This window comes from Solanum tuberosum, unplaced genomic scaffold (genome assembly GCF_000226075.1).
Source record: "Solanum tuberosum cultivar DM 1-3 516 R44 unplaced genomic scaffold, SolTub_3.0 scf00425, whole genome shotgun sequence".
Classification (NCBI taxonomy): domain Eukaryota; kingdom Viridiplantae; phylum Streptophyta; class Magnoliopsida; order Solanales; family Solanaceae; genus Solanum; species Solanum tuberosum.
The window spans coordinates 197,329-216,371 of NW_006239347.1; the positions used below are offsets into that span (position 1 = coordinate 197,329).

The 19,043-nt window shown below is 37.2% G+C and overlaps 1 pseudogene; it reads right to left on the bottom strand.

Annotated features, from left to right (window-relative positions):
* Nucleotides 1-16,868: 16,868 nt before the first annotated feature.
* On the bottom strand, nucleotides 16,869-18,746 carry LOC102597384 (gibberellin 20 oxidase 2-like; annotated as a pseudogene).
* Nucleotides 18,747-19,043: the final 297 nt, after the last annotated feature.

Genomic DNA, 19,043 nt, shown 5'->3' on the forward strand with positions numbered 1-19,043 from the left:
GGACATGAACGACTCAACTCAAGAATTTTAATGCATAACATATAGCAATTCAATAATTAGGAGTAGAATTTCAAAAAGAAATAGGAACTTGAGAACTCAAAATTAACTCATCTCAAGAATACTCAGATATAGGGGTAGAATTCTAGATTACTCTTTTACTGATTAGAAAGTAGATGTACGGCATGAGGACGAACTACTCCAACACTATGATAGCCCTACATACTTGAAATAACAAGGTTCTTGAATAATCTTGAAGAATTTTGAAGAAGAACTTGATTAGAAGCCTCGAAACCCTAGCTTGAAGGTAAACAATCAAGAAAACGTTTCTTGAGATTCTTGAATTAGTTTCCTGAAATATCTATGACCAAGATTTATGATTTTCATTAGTGATTCATAATTGTATAGAGGAATTTGAGTTGGAAAGAATGGAATTCTTGGAGAAAAACTTACCTTGAAGAAGAATCTTGAAAAAGATAAAAAAATCTTGAATGGAGTCTTCTACTTTGATTTTTCCTTAGGGTTTTGCCTTAGGGTTTGAGAGAGAAGAGAATGACAGATTAACAGATGAAAATCTTATTGTTTTGGGTCTTTAATTAGTCAAGAAATTCATTTAAGGTTTTATTAGAGGTAAAAAGATAAAAATGAACTTTTTTAATGTTTTCTCGTCGGCTAATTTGTCACATCATTGTATCTGATTACTAAAATGGTCATAACGTTTTACTCAAAACTTGGATTGGCGTGAAATTGGTGGCGTTGGAAAGAGAATTCAAATACCTTTAATTTGATAGGTATGTGCCACGTAGCTCTTTACATTCTAGGAGATATGGTCGTTTGAAGTTAACCCAAGTAAACTCTTATATCAAAACTTAATTGGTAAGGAAACTTTCAACTCAACTTTGTGCAAGGAGTTTTTAGTGACCTTAATTGATATCCAAAATCATTCCTATACTAAAGAATTTACCTTTACAAATATGAGCAATTGAAGAATAACCCCATAAGACCTTCTGTGCAAATAAAGAATAGTTCGGGCCTTAGCTTAAATTTTTTTGGGGTGTTACAATATCTCCCCTTTGGGAACATTCGTCCTCGAATGACGGTGAAACTGAGCATGGAAGGAATGGAGTCACTCTTACTATATTCCAGCTTAACTCAAAATCACAAATTACTTAACATAAGCTGATTATTTTAATTTAAATCACGAGATTTGGGTTCTATACCTTTGTAGGAAATCTCATCCCAAGAACACTACTCCTTACCGCTACATTCAACTAACCTTGAGCTCATATCACTAAACACCTAATGTATCACGCGTTGTCCACATGTTAACAGCACCACATTCAAGCTTATAACCTTAACCACTCAATAGACTCCTACTAACCCACTTTCTAAGAACTTCTCATCCTTTCATCATATCTACCCACTGAATTTTCATGCATTACCAATAGGAAGCTGACTTGGTACTTATTGTAAAACCTTATCTCCTTCTTCCTCCACATTTATAACCTTAGATGGAATAAACATACCATCATTAGCACAATAAGAAATAGCAATCCTCTTCTCTATCATCACACAACTACTGTCAACAACACCCCTCTCCAAAACTAAAAAGGATTACTGAAAGGACTTTAGGCCGAAAGATCATAAGAACGATTCATTCGAGAATTCTGATATAAGAATATGCATGACATAACATTATGTTGCTAGCCATTGAGAGTAAATCATGAACTGGTGAGACTGAACATATTGTGAGACATGAGTGCTTATATGAATAGGTTCATATCATGAGGCTGATATCCACAAATTTATGGATTAAGCTCGAGGTTAATGGGCTAAAGTCTTTACCCTCATTCTGGAAACTGAGCATAGATGTGAATCTCTCTGAAGTGTATGAGCATTAGGTCATAGACACAATTATGATATTAGGAATATTGACAAGATTGTTGTAATAACTTCGCTTGAGGAATATCTAAGATTATGAACGGGTTAATATATCTCTAAAGCTCTTTGTAAATACATCACTATCTCATCCTCAACACATGACTTGATCTCTCATCTTATCATGTCCCCCTTAGGTTTGGAGTTTACACTCTAAAGCCATGGATCTATTCTCATCATATCTAAACTGGTCTACATTCCATTTACTCTAAATACTCAGGAAATGCTTATCGCATGCCTACTGAACTCTCCATAAGCAGGTACTAAGACTCCTTTTAAGACATCTATCTAAGATGCTTCTCTTAACCTTTTCTCAATGGCTTATAAAGAAGGTTCATCTAGCTCTTAAGGGAAGAAAATTAATGCTTACCTTATCCTATTACACATTAATAGCACAATTAAACTATCTAGGCACACATGAAAAATAATCATTAACTTAATTGGAACCTTGTCTAACTTTATACGATCTTGGGTACAACTCTTAATTATCTTGTTAATCTAATGACTTAGCCATACTTCATTGCTCTCATCTAGAAGTTAGAATCTCATACTTGTACCACTCACACTTGTAAAAGGTAACACCTTAATTTCTTACATACTCTATGTCAAACCTACCAGATTAGATCTCGAACTAACATCATCACCCTCATGTTTCCATTTTTTTAACCACCGCTCTCATCTCAAATTCAAGCCTATTGTTTATTACTAAACCCGTATATCAATATGATTGCTCGCTTACTATATAAACTTACAACAAGTAGATACAAATAAAGAAACACTCACCCACTAAAATCTCATGACAAGTGGTTAATCTTTATCTCTCTGTCTTCATACTTACGAATCATCGTCAAATTCAATTTCACGACTTAAGTACTATTTACTCCTTCACTATACATCATGGCCTAATTAGTTCTATAACCCTTTGAATATTATGGGCTTTCCCTTAAAGACCATAAGCCTAGATTAGAGCTATCACCTCATGAATACTCCTACTCTTCTATTCAACACCTACACTTGGTCATTACCAACACAATGACACATCATCATAACCTCATTTCTAGTTAAAATATACTCTATCTCATCCTAACTAGTAACTCTTACTCTACCTCCTATCATGAACTCTATACAAAATTATTACTTCTTAGTCTACCCATAAGGGAAAACTCCTCTTTAATAACTTAGTGGGTGCATTATTATAATAACATAGCTTGCTTCATCACTGTCTCTCTTTATTAGATTATTATACCTCTGCATGATTTTCTCTAACTCTGGGCACTTCTACTAATGGCTTATAATATTGCAACTCATACTATCTTTTCAGTAAATATACAACCCAAGCTCTATGTCACACTTCTTCATAAGGGTCTCAACTAAGACAAGGTTTAGAGAACATAGTCTGGGAGTACATATCACTTTTAGCACGAACGCATGATTCATATGAATAAGAGTGCATTCTTTTGAATCTCAACACTTACGCTCACTCATGGGCTTCTGTTAAGCCCCTCTGTAGTCTCATGAATTTCTCAAGATTTTTTATAACAGTAACTCATCGATAACGAACTGACTTTGCTTTTCAACTACCTTGAGTATGTGGGATAGTCGAATGAATCTGAGAAATGCAAAAGTTTTGAATACGTTCCTCATGACACACCTCTACCGCATGATTTAGAGTATGAAAGAAGGGAAAATTTTCCTAAATGTCTGTAGTCCCTCATTTATAGAAGTGGGGCCCTCACAAAAAAAATAAGATCCTACTAATATGGCTTCATAGACACCTTAGGATACTTGAACTCTGTGCTCTGATACCAAGTTTTTCACGACCTGAGCTTACACCCTGGACGTGGCCGACATTCAAGAACCATTGCTGGTCCCCAAGCGAACCTTCATCCTGGCTGACTACAAGCGGAAGAATAACTTGAGCATACATAAGCATCAAATTGAAAGAAACGTTTAAAAAGGGTTTACTGAATCTCAAAACTTTGCTGAATATACTGAGTATGAAACATAAGTTTTAAATAAAAATATCTGAAACTGAAAGACTCTCCAAAAGTGTCTATCTATGAAGCCTCTACTATTAAAGAAGGAAGTCGAGACAAGATCCACGACACCTCAAAACTCCTAACTAGAAAGTAACTATGAACTCCTCTAGAATATAATGAGGCTCACCAAAGGTAATTGGAGTGTAGAGTGATCTCAACGAAGCGTCTGTTGATAATCATGAACACCTATATCTTCATCATAAAAGGATGCAGGTCGAATGACATCAGTAATGTCACCCCCCGAGGCTACCCTCTTGACGTAACACGGGACCTAGGATCACGAGTGACCCCAAGCTAACCCTGTGTCTGGCATATATCAAGAATAATTAGAATAACTGAATAAAACATGCACTATGCGGAAGCTAAAACAATGGATAACTGAAATGGAGAAAACCAAACTAGTCTTAATGTATAAAACATACTAAGAGTTTAATAACAACTAAAAGATAAACTTAACAATTCAAGCTGATTCTACTACTTTGTCTGAAAAGCCTCTAACTGAGTTGAGTTGCAGGGACACGCCATCCAGTTAACTCTAACAAAACTAAAAGTAAAGAATAAAATGAAAGTATGTCTATTGTCCTCGGAATATGAGGACTCACCACTGAAGCTGTTGAATGCGGACCGAGAATCGATCTAAGCACGATCTGGATGCTGAGTACCTGAACCTACATCATGAAAAGATATGCGTCAGTACATGGAATGTATTGAGCATGCAGGATATAGAATTAAGTTGAACAAATATATATAAGCTGAACATGAAATAACTGAGCAATGACATAAACTAAGAAAGAATGTAAATACGCAAACATAACTGAAAAGCTAAGCTGAATGCAATGATGAAGTGCTAATCATGAACATGACATGCTAAACTGAATACTAAAGTATATAATGAAAACCTGGTCAAATGCACTAGGAGTCTGACTGTGGGATCTACTATTAACAGACATAAACCACGTGAGCTAAATGTGGAGTATGATGTATATGCCCAATCGAGAGGACCCAATATACCTTTCCAGGGGTATAAAGGTATGACTGAAGTGATCACTAAATCTGATGCCCAATAGAGGGGACTTATACTCATACGGGGCACGTAGTTCTGGGACTATGAGGGTACGCTGAACCCTAGTCCAACTCATTGCTCAGTCTTCCCAACTGAATATGTATATGACACAAATGTATCTGAAATGCTAAGTTACTGAATAGCTCAAAATACTGACATGCTAACTGAGAATGCAACATTTATATATCGATAATATAACAATCAGAATCTGGGCATGATTATCTGTTTAACTGACCTAGAAAGTTCATGAACTAAGAGAATCTACACACCTAGGGTTCTGCGTTTCATATAAGGAACTAAACAAACTTTCCAAGAAACATGCTATTTTGATTTAGGATACTACAATAGCTAAAACACATTAAATATCCTAGGTTTTAGAAACGCTAGGTCTAAACAGGGTATAGAGAATCAAGAAACTTACTAAATTCTAGAGACCTAGTGGATGAAATGAACACACTATTGAAATCCCACATACCTGGTGATTAAATCTACGGAGAAATCCTTCAATTTTTGGGCTGAAACTTGACGCAAACCTTCTGATTGTTCTTGGGAAACTAGCGCCTCTTTCTTCTCCTCTTTGCTCTATGTTTGGATGATTTTTGGAGAATAAAGGTTTTAGGTAGGTTCTGACAAGAATATTAGGCTTAAACTAAGTAAAACGATGTAGTTTAGATGCCTAATGCATAGGGGAAAAAACCAAAATGACCCTGACTTAAAAGCTGACGGAGGCCACTAACGGACCGTCAAAGGACCACGGCCTGTCAAGTGGGTCGTGGTTCTTGGTCATTGATTGCTCGTCCCTCGTACCCCATCTACGGTCCATTTCACGGACCGTGTGAAGGACCACGAACCGTGAAGGTCACTGTTGTTCTTCACTTAGGGCAAAGGGTCTGCTAGCTCAAGATGACAGACTCGTCCACGGTTCGTCATCGAGACCACGGTCCATGGAGGGTCTCATGGTTCAATGCCTGAGCCTTGGTGGCTCTGCCCTACTTCTATGAGCCATCCGATGGCTCGTGTGGGGATCCGTGGTCCACCACGCTTGGCTGAGTGTGAACCACGATGAGGGTGACTGGTCGTGGTCCTGATCATGGCCCGTGAACCCCTTCGTGGTTCATCTTTTTGTACTGAATGGTCCAAGTCCTATTTTATGAGGTATTGCAATATCTCCCCCTTGGGAACATTCGTCCTCGAATGAAGTCTAAACTAGTTGAGTATGGAGGGAAGGAGCTGCAATTCCTACCACTAAATAATGGAAACTGATATCTAACTGAACTGAGTTACAAGAACATGCAAATATGCTGAAATTCAAGAACAACTGAAGGAACAAGATACTGAGACTGAATTTATGCAAGAGTAAACTGAGAGACTGGAGAGGAACTATTACCTCGTGCTGAAACGGAATCAGAAGAAAAGAGGTGAGGATACTTGGCTTTCATGGCTACTTGTGCTTCCTAAGTAGATCCCTCTACAGAATGAATCCTCCACAAAACCTTACACTGAAGCGAATTTGTTATTTCTCAACCTACGAACGTGACGGTTAAGAATTTCAACTAGCACTTCTTTATAGGTGAGACTATCCTTCACAACCATACACTCTAATGGTACTATCGATGCTGGATCACCCACACACTGCTTCAACAACGAAATGTGAAAGACTGGATGAACCGTTGCTACTTCTGCTGGCAACTGTAACTCATAAGCCACATTACCAACCCTTTCAGGATTCTGTGAGTACCTACATATCTGGGACTGAGCTTCCATTTCTTTCCAAATCTCATCACCCCCTTCATAGGTGATAACTTTAGGAAAACCCAATCATCGATTTCGAACTCTAAGTCCTTTCTCCTCACATCTGCATAGGACTTTTGACGACTCTGAGCTGTTTTTAGTCTATCCCTGATGAGCTGAACTTTTTCCATAGCTTCATGAACCAAATCAGGCCCAATCAAGGTTGCTTCACCTACTTCGAACCAACCAATTGGAGATCTACATCTACGCCCATAAATGGCCTCATAAGGGGCCATCTGAATACTGGAATGAAAGCTATTATTATAGGAAAAATCTATGAGAGGTAGGTGATCATCCCAACTACCCTTGAAATCGATCATGCAGGCTCTCAACATATCTTCTAATGTATGAATGGTATACTCTGCCTGACCATCCGTCTGCGGATGAAATGTTGTACTGAGATTTACTTGGTTACCAAGAACTTTCTGAAATGGTTTCCAGAAATGAGTGGTACAATGAGGACCTCTATCTGAGATGATAGACAAGGGAACCCCATGCAACCTGAGTATCTCATGGATGTAGATTTGGCATAGTCCTCTGCTGAATCTGCAGTCTTGACAGCCAAGAAGTAAGCGGACTTAGTAACTCTGTCCACTATCACCTAAATGGAGTCATGATGTCTACGAGTATGAGGTAAACCTGTAATGAAGTCCATGTTTATCACTTCCCACTTCTATAAAGAAATGTTAATCTCTTTAGTCATACCTCATAGTTTTATGATGTTCTACCTTAACCTGTTAACAATTTGGACATTTAGCCACGAAGTCTGCTCTGTCCCTCTTCATGCCGCTCCACCAAAAGACTTCCCGTAGCTCTCGGTACATCTTAGTGGTACCTGGATGAATGGAATACATGGAGCTGTGAGCTTCTGTAAGGATTTGTTGCCTCAACTCACCCATATTAGGAACACATAAGAGACTCTGGTAACGAAGTACACCATCTCCCCCTTGGGAGAAAACCTCAACTTTATTCTGATGAACTGCACCTTTTAACTGAAGTAATATAGGATCACTATCCCATTTTTCATTAACCTCCGCTACCAATGATGATTCTGATCCATTATGAACTATTACCCCTCTATCTGATGTGTCCGTAAGGCAAACTTCTAAGCGAGCAAGCCGGTGAACATCTTTGGCTAGCTCTTTCCTTTCTTCCTGAACATGTGCTACACTACCCATGGACAACATGCTGAGAGCATCAACCACTACTTTGGCCTTACCCGGATGGTACAACACATTCATGTCATAATCCTTGAGGAATTCAAGCCATCTCCTCTGACGAAGATTCAACTCTTTCTGGGTGAACACATACTGGAGGCTCTTATGATATGTGAATACATCAACATGAACACTATATAAGTAGTGTCTCCAAATCTTTAGGGAAAATACTACAACTGCAAGCTCTAGGTCATGAGTCGGGTAGTTCTTCTCATGAATCTTAAGCTCTCTAGAAGCATAAGCTATGACCTTACTTCGCTGCATCAACACACAACATAGTTTGGCCCTGGATGCATCACAATAAATCACATACCCATCTGAACCATCTGGTAGAGTCAAGACAGGAGTTGTAGTCAACCTAGTCTTCAATTCTGAGAAATTTTTCTCACACTCATCTGACCATTGAAATTTGACCTTATTTTGAGTCAACTTAGTCAATAGAGAAGCTATGGATGAAAATCCTTCAACAAATCTTCTATAATAACCGGCCAAACCCAAGAAACTTCTGATATTTGTTGGAAATGTGGGTCTGGGCCAGTGTTGTACTCCCTCAATTTTTCTGTGAATCCACTCGGATCCCTTTGCTGGATACCACATGACCGAGGAAAGTGACGGACTGTAGACAAAATTTGAATTTTGTGAATAACTAGCGATCTTTGATAGTTTGCAGAACAACTCTCAAATGAGTCGCATGCTCCTCCTCACTCCGAGAATAAATGAGGATATCATCAATAAAGATGATGACAAACAAGTCCAAATACTTTTTTAACACCATGTTCATTAAGTCCATTAAAGCTGCAAGATCCCTTGTTAGTCCAAAAGACATAACTACAAATTCATAATGACCATACCGAGTTCTGAAAGTTGTCTTCAGATTGCCACTATCATTGACTTTGAGACGATGATAGTCGAATCTGAGGTCTATCTTAGAGAAGAAACTAGCACCCTAAAGTTGGTTGAACAAGTCATCAATCCCGGGGATGGGATACTTATTCTTGATTGTGACTTTGTTCAACTGTTGATAGTCAATGCACATTCTGAGAGAATTATCTTTCTTTCTCACAAACAACACTAGAGCACCCGATTGAGAGATACTAGGTCTGATGAAGCCCTTATCTAGAAGGTCTTTTAACTACTCTTTCAATTACTTAAGCTCGACTAGAGCCATTCTGTAAGGAGGAATCGAAATAGGCTGGGTATCTGGAAAGAGATCTATTCCGAAGTTGATTTCCCTTCGGGAGGAACTCCGGGAAGATCTTGTGGGAACACTTCTGGAAACTTATTTACTATCGAGATTGACTCAAGAGTTGGGGTTTCAGAGTTTGAATCTTTAACCCGAATAATATGATAAATATACCCTTTGGAAATTATTTTTTTGGCCTTAAGGTAAGAGATGAATCAACCCATAGGCACTGAGTTACTACCCTTCCACTCTAAGACTGGCTCATTTGGAAACTGAAACTGAACGTTCCTAGTTCTACAATTGACTGAGGCATAACATGAATGTAACCAATCCATGCGTAGAGTGATATTAAAATCTACCATTTCTAACTCTACAAGATCTGTTGAGGTGACTTCCTGAGAGGCTATGATAGGGAAATTTCTGTATACCCGTCTAGGTATAACTGGGTCACCAGCTGGAGTAGAGACTGAGAATGGTTCTGAGAGAGTTACAGAACTGACACTCTAAAGTTTACATCTATATAGGGAGTTACAAAAGACAGTGTAGCCCCTAGATCTAACAATGCATAAACATCTAAATAAAAGACTCGTAACGTACCAGTGACCACATCAGGAGAATCTTCTTGGTCCTGGCGAGCTTGGAGAGCATGCAACGTGTTCTGGCGCTGACCACCACCTATACCAGATGAAGCATCTTGCTGAGTTGGGTGACCTGTTGGTGCTTTTGGAGCTGTAGACTGAGCCCTATTGTTGTTATCTCCTTGCCCTTGTCGGGAAGAAGGCAAATCCTTCAACCTTTGGCCAGACTAACCATACCCAAAGAACCCTTCCTTGCCTGCAAGACACTCGCCCGGATGGTTCTTACCACACTTTGGACAAGTTGGGAAGGTCCTATCACCTGAAGCACTCCCATGAGACCTAGAGCCTGATGCCCTACCTTTCTGATCCAGTCGAAACCTGGGGGATGGAGCACTAGCTGATGAAGATGCTGGGGCGTAGACCTCTGTTGAAATGTGAGCGATTTCCACCATTCGACTTTTGTTTTAAGTATTCATAGTTTCTTGTTCTTGCCTTTTTGTTATCCTTAGTCAATTCCCTAAGCATGTCTCCCTCAACCTGTTGAGCATGAGTCATTAGTCTAGAGATATCCATATCCCCTAGAAGCATAACATTCCTGCACTCAGTCTTCACCGGATCGGATACCCAAAACAAGAACTTACTCATTTGTGCCCTTTGATCGGAACCCATGTATGGAGCATACCTGGAGAGTTGGGTAAACTTTAGCTCGTACTCTTAGACTGACATTGACCCCTGCTTCAAGTTCATAAACTCTTGTGCCTTATCTTCTCTAAATTCCCTTGGGAAGAACCTCTAGGAAAGCTCAAGTAAAATAATCCCAAGTCACAGGTGTTGCATCTGCACCTCTGTTGTCTTTCCACTGAGTGAACCAGATATGAGCCACATCCTTAAGTTGATAGGATGCTAGCTCAACACTCTCAGTTCCAGTCACTTGCATTACTCTATGAATTTTCTTAACCTTATCAATGAAGTTTTGTGGGTCCTCACCAACCTTCGACCCTAGAAACTCAGGCGGATTCATCCGAACAAAGTCTCAAACCCTAGCTACAACTGATTCACCATTAGTGTTAGCAGGAATTGAGACCTGTTGATTGTTCTGATTGGCCATACTCTGAGCCAAGAGCTGGATCGCATTGCGAAATTCTGCATTCGTAACCTCATGGTTCAGGACTAGAGGAACTACGTTAGTATTGCATGCGTTAGCTCGATGAGGAGGCATGATCACTGAAACACTTAACGACGGATTAGAAAGGAGAAGTTGGATCATATCCACGCACGATCAGAATAGCAAAGAAAGTGAAGTTTTCCTTAAAACACTTCGTAGCCTCTCCCTCATAAATGTGGTGCACTTCACACCCATGAAAGAGACTCTACTTAGTGCGGCTTTCAGACATCCTAGGACACTTGAACCTAATGCTCTGATATCAAGTTTGTCACGCCCCGAGGCTACCCCCTTGATGTAACATGAGACCTAGGATCACGAATGACCCCAAGCTAACCTTGTGTCTGGCATAAATCAAGCATACTGAGACTAACTTAATAAAACATGCACTATGCGGAAGCTAAAACAATGGATAACTTAAATGGGGAAACCCAACTAGTCTGAATGTATAAAACATACTAAGAGTTTAATAACAACTGAAAGATAAACTTAACAATTCAAGATGAATCTACTAATATGTTTGAAAAGCCTCTAACTAAGTTGAGTTGCTGGGACATGCCCCCAACCAACTCTAACAAAACTAAAAACTGAAAGTAAAGACTAAAATGAAAGCATGTCTATTGTCCTCAGAATATGAGGACTCACCACTGAAGCTGCTGAATGCGGACCGAGAATCGATCTAAGTGCAATTTGGATGCTGAGTACCTAAACCTACATCATGAAATGATGTAGCGCAGAGTATGCGTAAGTACTTGGAATGTACTGATCATCCAGGATATAGATACTAAGATGTACAAATATATATAAGCTAATCATGACATAACTGAACAATGACATAAACTGAGCAAGAATGTAAATACGGAAACATAATTGAAAAGCTAAGATTAATGCAATAACCAAGTGTTAATCATGAACATGATATGCTAAACTGAATACTAAAGTATATACTAAAAACCTTGTCCAATGCACTAGTAGTCTGACTGTGGGAGCTACTATTAACCAACATAAACCACGTGATCTAAACGTGGAGTCCGATGTATACGCCCCATCGAAAGGACCCAATATACCTTTTCAGGGGTATAAAGGCATGAATTGCGTGATCACTAAATCTGATGCTCAACAAAGGAGACTTATACTCCTATGGGGGCACGTAGTTATGGGTCTATGATGGTTCACTAAACCCTAGTCCAACTCGGTGCTAAGTCTACTCCCAACTGATTATGTATATGACACACATGCAACTGAAATACTGAATAACTCAAAATATTGACATGCTAACTGAGAATGCAACATTTATTTACTGATAATGTAACATTCGAAATCTGGGGCATGATTATCTGTTTAACTGACCTAACAAGTGTAATTCATGAACTAAGAGAATCTACACAATGGGTTCTGAGTTTCACACAAGGAATTAAACAAAATTTCCAAGAAACATGCTATTTCGATTTAGGATACTACAATAGCTAAAACACAGTAAATATCCAAGGTTTTAGAAACCCTAGGTTTAAACAAGATATAAAGAATCAAGGAACTGACTGAATTCTAGGGACATAGTGGATTAAAGGATCCCACTATAGCTAAAACACAGTAAATATCCAAGGTTTTAGAAACCCTAGGTTTAAACAAGATATAAAGAATCAAGGAACTGACTGAATTCTAGGGACATAGTGGATTAAAGGATCCCACTAAGTGGATTAAAGGAACCCACTAGTGAAATCCCACATACCTGGAGACGAAATCTACGGAGAAATCCTTCGATTTCGGGGATGAAACTTGATGCAAACATTCTGATTGTTCTTGGGAAATTGGTGCCTCTTTCTTCTCCTTTTTGCTCTAAGTTTGGATGATTTTTGGAGAATAAAGGATTTAGGTAGGTTCCGACGAAGTTTAGGTATTAAACGATGTAGTGTAAATGCCCAATGCATAGGGGAAAAAAGCATAATGACCCTTACTTAAAAGTTGATATATGCCATCCACGAGGCCACTAACGGACCGTCAAAGGGAGCATGAACCGTCAAGTGGGCCGTGGTTCTTGGCTAGTGATTACTAGTCACTCGTACCCCATCTACGGTCCATTTCACAGATTGTGTGAAGGACCACGGACCTTGAAGGTCACCGTGGTTCTTCACTTGGGGCTAGGGGTCTGCTGGATTAAGACGACAGACTCGTCCATGGCCCGTAGAGGGTCCCATGGTTCAATGCCTGAGCCTTGGTGGCTCTGCCCCACTTCTACGAGCCATCCCACACCTCTTGTAGGGATCCACGACCTGTGAAGGGGTCCGTAGTCCACCATGCTTGGCTGGCTGTGAACCATGATGATGTTGACGGGTCGTGGTACTGATCACGGCCCGTGAACCCCTCCGTGGTTCACCTTTTTTTGCTGAATGGTCCAAGTCTGATTTTCTGAAGTGTGACAAGTACATGGAATGTATGAGTATGTAATATGGCTGAGTAAACAAATAACTGAACTGAATGACGTAAAGCAACTCAACTAAATCAATACATGAACATGAAGTGAAAACCATTTAACCTTTACAATAAAATATACAATGAAAACAACATGAAAATAATATACTTTACTTGTGGGAAGTTTCTCTAACCGACAACCATTACCATGAGCCTTGCAATGATACAACGTCCCGCTGCACGTTGCAAGAGACCATTCTATACCTTGCCGGAGGTATACGATGATATCATGGCTATGGAACCAACTATATGCCTTCTGAGAGGCAGTGAGGAGTTGCATGAAGAATCAATGGTATCCTATCCTACGTTGGCTACGTAGTTTTATAGGACTTCTGAGTTATAAAAGACTCTAACCCAACTTGGTGCTCGATAATTCTCCCAAAATAATTAATATAACTTTGTGCTTAATTAACCCTACAAAGAATGAACTTCTTACATTACTTAAAATACTTTTCAAAACACGAAACATGTTTACCTTCCTGAAAACATGCACTTATGAACTTATCTTTCAAGTCCAATAATTAACATAGGTACATATATATATGAATAAAATAACATTAGAAACTCTCAAGTCTTTATGAAATAAAACCTTTAAACTTTTTCTCAAAACTCAATTTGAAACACAATGATTGGCTTTCAAAGACTCTCAAGACTTATAACTCAGTTCGTAGGGTTCATGCAGAATTATGGACATGAATGACTCAACTTGAGGACCTCAATAACCATATATAAACTCATGAATACAACTTTTTCTCAAAACTCATCTTAACTTCCTAAAAAAAACTCAGTTTAAAACTCAAGTGTTGTCTTTACAAAGCTTCTCAAAATTTATAACTCAATTAATAGGGTTCATGCGGAATTATGGACATGAATGACTCAACTCAAGAATGTTAATGCATAAAATATAGCAATTCAATAATTAGGAGTAGAATTTCAAAAATAAATAGGAACTCGAGAACTCAAAATTAACTCGTCTCAAGAATATTCAAATCTAGGGGTAGAATCCTAGATTACTCTTTTACTGATTTGAAAGTAGATGTAGGGCATGATGACAAACTAGTCCAACACTATGATAGCCTTATATACCCGAAAGAACAATGTTCTTGAAGAACTTGATTAGAAGTCTTGAAACCCTAGCTTGAAGGAAAGCAATCAAGAAAACCTTTCTTGAGATTCTTGAATTAGTTTCTTGAAATCTCTATGGCCAAGATTTATGATTTTCATTAGTGATTCATAATTTTATGGAATTTGAGTTGGAAAGAATGGAATTCTTGGAGAATAACTTACCTTGAAGAAGAATCTTGAAAAAGATTAAAGAATCTTGAATGAAGTCTTCTACTTTGATTTTTCTTAGGGTTTTTGTCTTAGGGTTTCAGAGAGAAGAGAATGATGGATTAAGAGATGAAAATTTTATTGTTTTGGGTCTTTAATTAGTCAAGAAATTCATTTAGGGTTTTCTTAGAGGTAAAAAGATAGAAACGGTCCTTTTTAATGTTTTTCCGTCGGCTAATTCGTCACATCACTATATCTGGTTACTAAAATGATCATAACCTTTTACTCAAAACTTGGATTATCGCGAAATTGGTGGCGTTGGAAAGAGGATTCAAATACCTTTAATTTGATAGGTTATGGGCCACATTGCTTATTTTATTCTAGGAGATATGGTCGTTCGAAGTTGACCCAAGTAAACTCTTACATCAAAACTTAATTGGTAAGGAAACTCTCAACTCAACTTTGTGCTAGGAGTTTTTAGTGATCTTAATTGATATCCAAAATCATTCCTATACTAAAGAATTTACCTTTACAAATATAAGCAATTTAAAAATAACCCGATAAGACCTTATGTGCAAATAAAGAATAGTTCGGGCCTTTCCTTAAAAAATTTTGGGGTGTTACATGGACAACCATTAAAGATTATGTGGTGGCATCAGTTGGGTAAAACATTAAGTGTTGTACCTTTTTACTTCAAATTAGATAATATATATATATATATATATATATATTATGTTATATATAGAGGTTGTCAAACATTAAGTTTTCATCCATTTTGACTTTACTAGGTAAAGTTTTAAATGCTGTAAACATCCTTTCTTTTTCGTTTGCCAATTAATGCTTTAAATTGTTTTAGGGATATATGTGAAAACTACATTCAATCAATAGTTGTGGAAACAAAATACTTCGAGGTTATAATTTATCAATAAAAGAAAGTTGATAATCTACATCAAGTTATTCAAGCCCATATTTAATGTATGTAATTTTTTTTTATCTTTTTCATATCACACGAATTCCAAAAAGTTAAAAATCATCGAATGAGTTATAATTACTATTCTATTGTTAGAAAGACCCTTGGTTAAGGGCATTGAGAAATCACCTGATTTCCCTTGATTTTGTCAAATCGTTCTCATAATTTATCATTGCGAAGTGTGTTTGATGGTAAAGTTCTCATCCGTCAAGTTTATTATTCCTTATGTCTATTAGCAAGCTATTATCTTAAGATTAAGATTGAAATGTTGAATAATTATTATGTTATATTAAAGTGAGTTGTTAAGCCATTATTTCTTGTCATAAGATTTTACAAAATTATTACTTAAAAATGATACTAATATTAAATCTTATACTCTATTCTTTTTGGTATATAATTGTCAAGCTACCTGTTTCTAAAATGGATCATACTATTACCAATTTGGAATTGTTCATATAAATCAAGTTAAGCATGTCAGTCAACTTTTGAGTTCTTAAACGATTAATTATCAAATTTGAAGTCGAGTCAAGAGCTTCGAGTCTATTACAAGTTTTATTGGCATAAATTGTCATATAAGGGTTAAATAAAGTCAGGTTTTATTGGCATAAATTGTCGTATAAGGGTTAAATAAAGTCAGGAGGAGAATCATTAAGCACCTTAAGATCTTTATGAACATCCTCAGGTTTAAGTCACCTTTCTAAAGTTGCTTTCGCCTTGGACTTCATGATTTTATTTTTCTTAAGATTCATAATATGCGCTATGGTGGGATTCACCATCGAAAAACAAGAAGAGTCATTTATGAAAACTATTTTGGAATCCATCTATTCACTCACAGGTCCCTCAAGAAAAATATTCTTAGATCCCAATTGTTTACTTTTTGAAAGAAAAGAAAAGCAGGAAAACGACAAAGGAAGAAAAGTTGAAGAATAAAGTTTTATTGCACTAGAGAATGTCATAGTATTGAGTATTGACTAACAAAACAGATGTATTTAAGACTAAAATCTAACTGAAAAATACATAAATATTTTCAATATTTCTGATTGCATCAACAGCATAACAAATAATAGAAATCAGGTCTAAATTAATAATTCATTATCGTAGTAAGAAGATCTATTGTTCTAAACCAAAGATTCAACATATATAAAGAAACTTCCAAGATCTTCAATCTTGAACCTCATATGTATAGCTCTTAAGGTTGTGCACTATTGTGTTGAGACCAATTTGAGAAATCTTGAAGCGTGTTCGTATCAGCTGGGTGATGCTTCTTAGTAAACTCAAGGAGAATAGGCCATGTGACGGGATAAATTCGAGGATTGTTGGAGTCCACCAATTCAGTTTGTGGCCTCACCACCTTATCTTTGTTTGGAAAAATAAAGAAAATAACTGATTTCCTAGGAATGTTGTTGTTTACCACTGCCCTGTGCAAGAACCTTTTGAATATTCCATTCGAGCGCCTGCAAAAAGGCAAACACCAAATTTGGTATAACCCCACTTGATCAATTACGTGAAAGACATTATATTCATGTTGTACGTACGTCCTAAGCCCTCATGATGTACACCATTTCACGCCATGTTAAAAGATCCTATATTGTTTCTCTCAAAAATATATATTGTTTGTCTAATTGTCTCTATTTATATGATTTGTATGCAGTACGCTAGCTTATTATATAGTTGTAGTGTGTAAACTTGCTTACTATAAATGTGTCTCCTATGTTAGCGACAAAGGCATTGAAATTTGGATTGATTGAGTGTCATTCGTTGTCCACAAAAGCTTGAAGTCCGCTAACACAATCTTGATGGAGAATGGTTAATGATGTTGGATCATAATGAGGCCATGTTCCTTAGGTGAGCTCTGGATTGTGGCATGGCAGATAGTAGTTGATTCTCATTATGGAATCATTGTGTTCAAAAAATTCTCTATAGTGGCTCTTTTATACGCCTAGTTCTATAGTGGCTCTTTTGTACGCCTAGTCTCATCCCTAAGAGCTCCATGATCCTAAGAGAGAATGTGCTCATGGAATTGCAATATTCTTGATAAACATTCCTATGTAATTAAAGGGAAAAAGGGTTAATTCATTTAAATAACCAAAACAATAGAAAAAATGTTACTCCTTCCATTTCAATTTGTACCAAAATGCACAATTTTGTGGTTTTAAAAATGTTATGTGAAAAGTTGAAATTATAGAGTTGCCAAAAAAGAAGAAAAGTAACATTTTTTTTTAGAAACTCACTAAAAAGAAAAGTAATACTCCCTCTGTTCCTTTTAAGTTGTCATATAGATTAAAAATACTTGTTACAAAATAGTTGTCATCAATTTAAACAATCAAGAGAGAATTGATGATCTTTTTCAAACTTTTCCCTTAACATTAATTATCTAGAATTAAGAGGAGCATATATAGATACAGATTAAAGAAATAATAAGGGATATATTGGTCAATAAAACACTCCTTATTAATTTTTTCTTAAAGGTTGTGACAAACCTTATCATGACAACTAAAAAGGAATGAAGGGAGTATAAGACAAACAAATTGAAATAGGGGAATGCTAAGGTAGTCAATTATCCTTAACCTAGATTGTTAAATCTTTCACCCATTGTTCTTTGGAAATACTCTTCAACTATGTCAGATGAGTCTTCTTTAACAGAGTATTGAAAAGAGAGAGTCTCTTTCCAAGGCAACTTCGACAAAAACATTCCAGTAAAGCTGCTGGCATAGCCACAATGCTCACCAATTTTTCGCTAATCTTTTTTCTTTTCAAAGAGAGGCAAGTCAAAGAGCATGTCCATGTAACAATGGGAGTTGGAGATGAGATTAACATCAACACCGTGGTTCACTACAAGGAAGAAACTATGGCTGCTGTACGCTTCACCAACAAGCCTAGATGTTTGTTGGGCCACGACATGGTCACAATAAAAGAAACCCCCTATGTCGATAAGGGGAACTGGAAGATCTTCTGCTACAACACAATCCTTCACGTCGTTTTTCATACGGGATGCACAAAAAACTAATAGATTTTTCTAATCTCCCATAGGTGATTTATCATTTGTGATTATACTATCAGTGGCCATTGAATGAAAGGGTTTGTTTTTCTCTCTTGTGTAATGAGTCACAAGTGAAAATGAAGTAGTAGTATTTAATTGCTAGGAGCCAAAGTGAATGATTATATAGGGTTTAATGATGCTTAAAATTTGGGTAGAAGTCCATATATTGTTAGTCTTTTCTATTGTTGACTGGAGAGTTTCCATAAATTTTGAATCAGATTTAAAAGAGAAAATATTTTCAAAGATATGTTTGACCATAGATTTTAAACCAGATTTGAAAATTTGTCCCTTAGAAAAGTTTTTAAGTTCCAAAAGGGGTCCGAA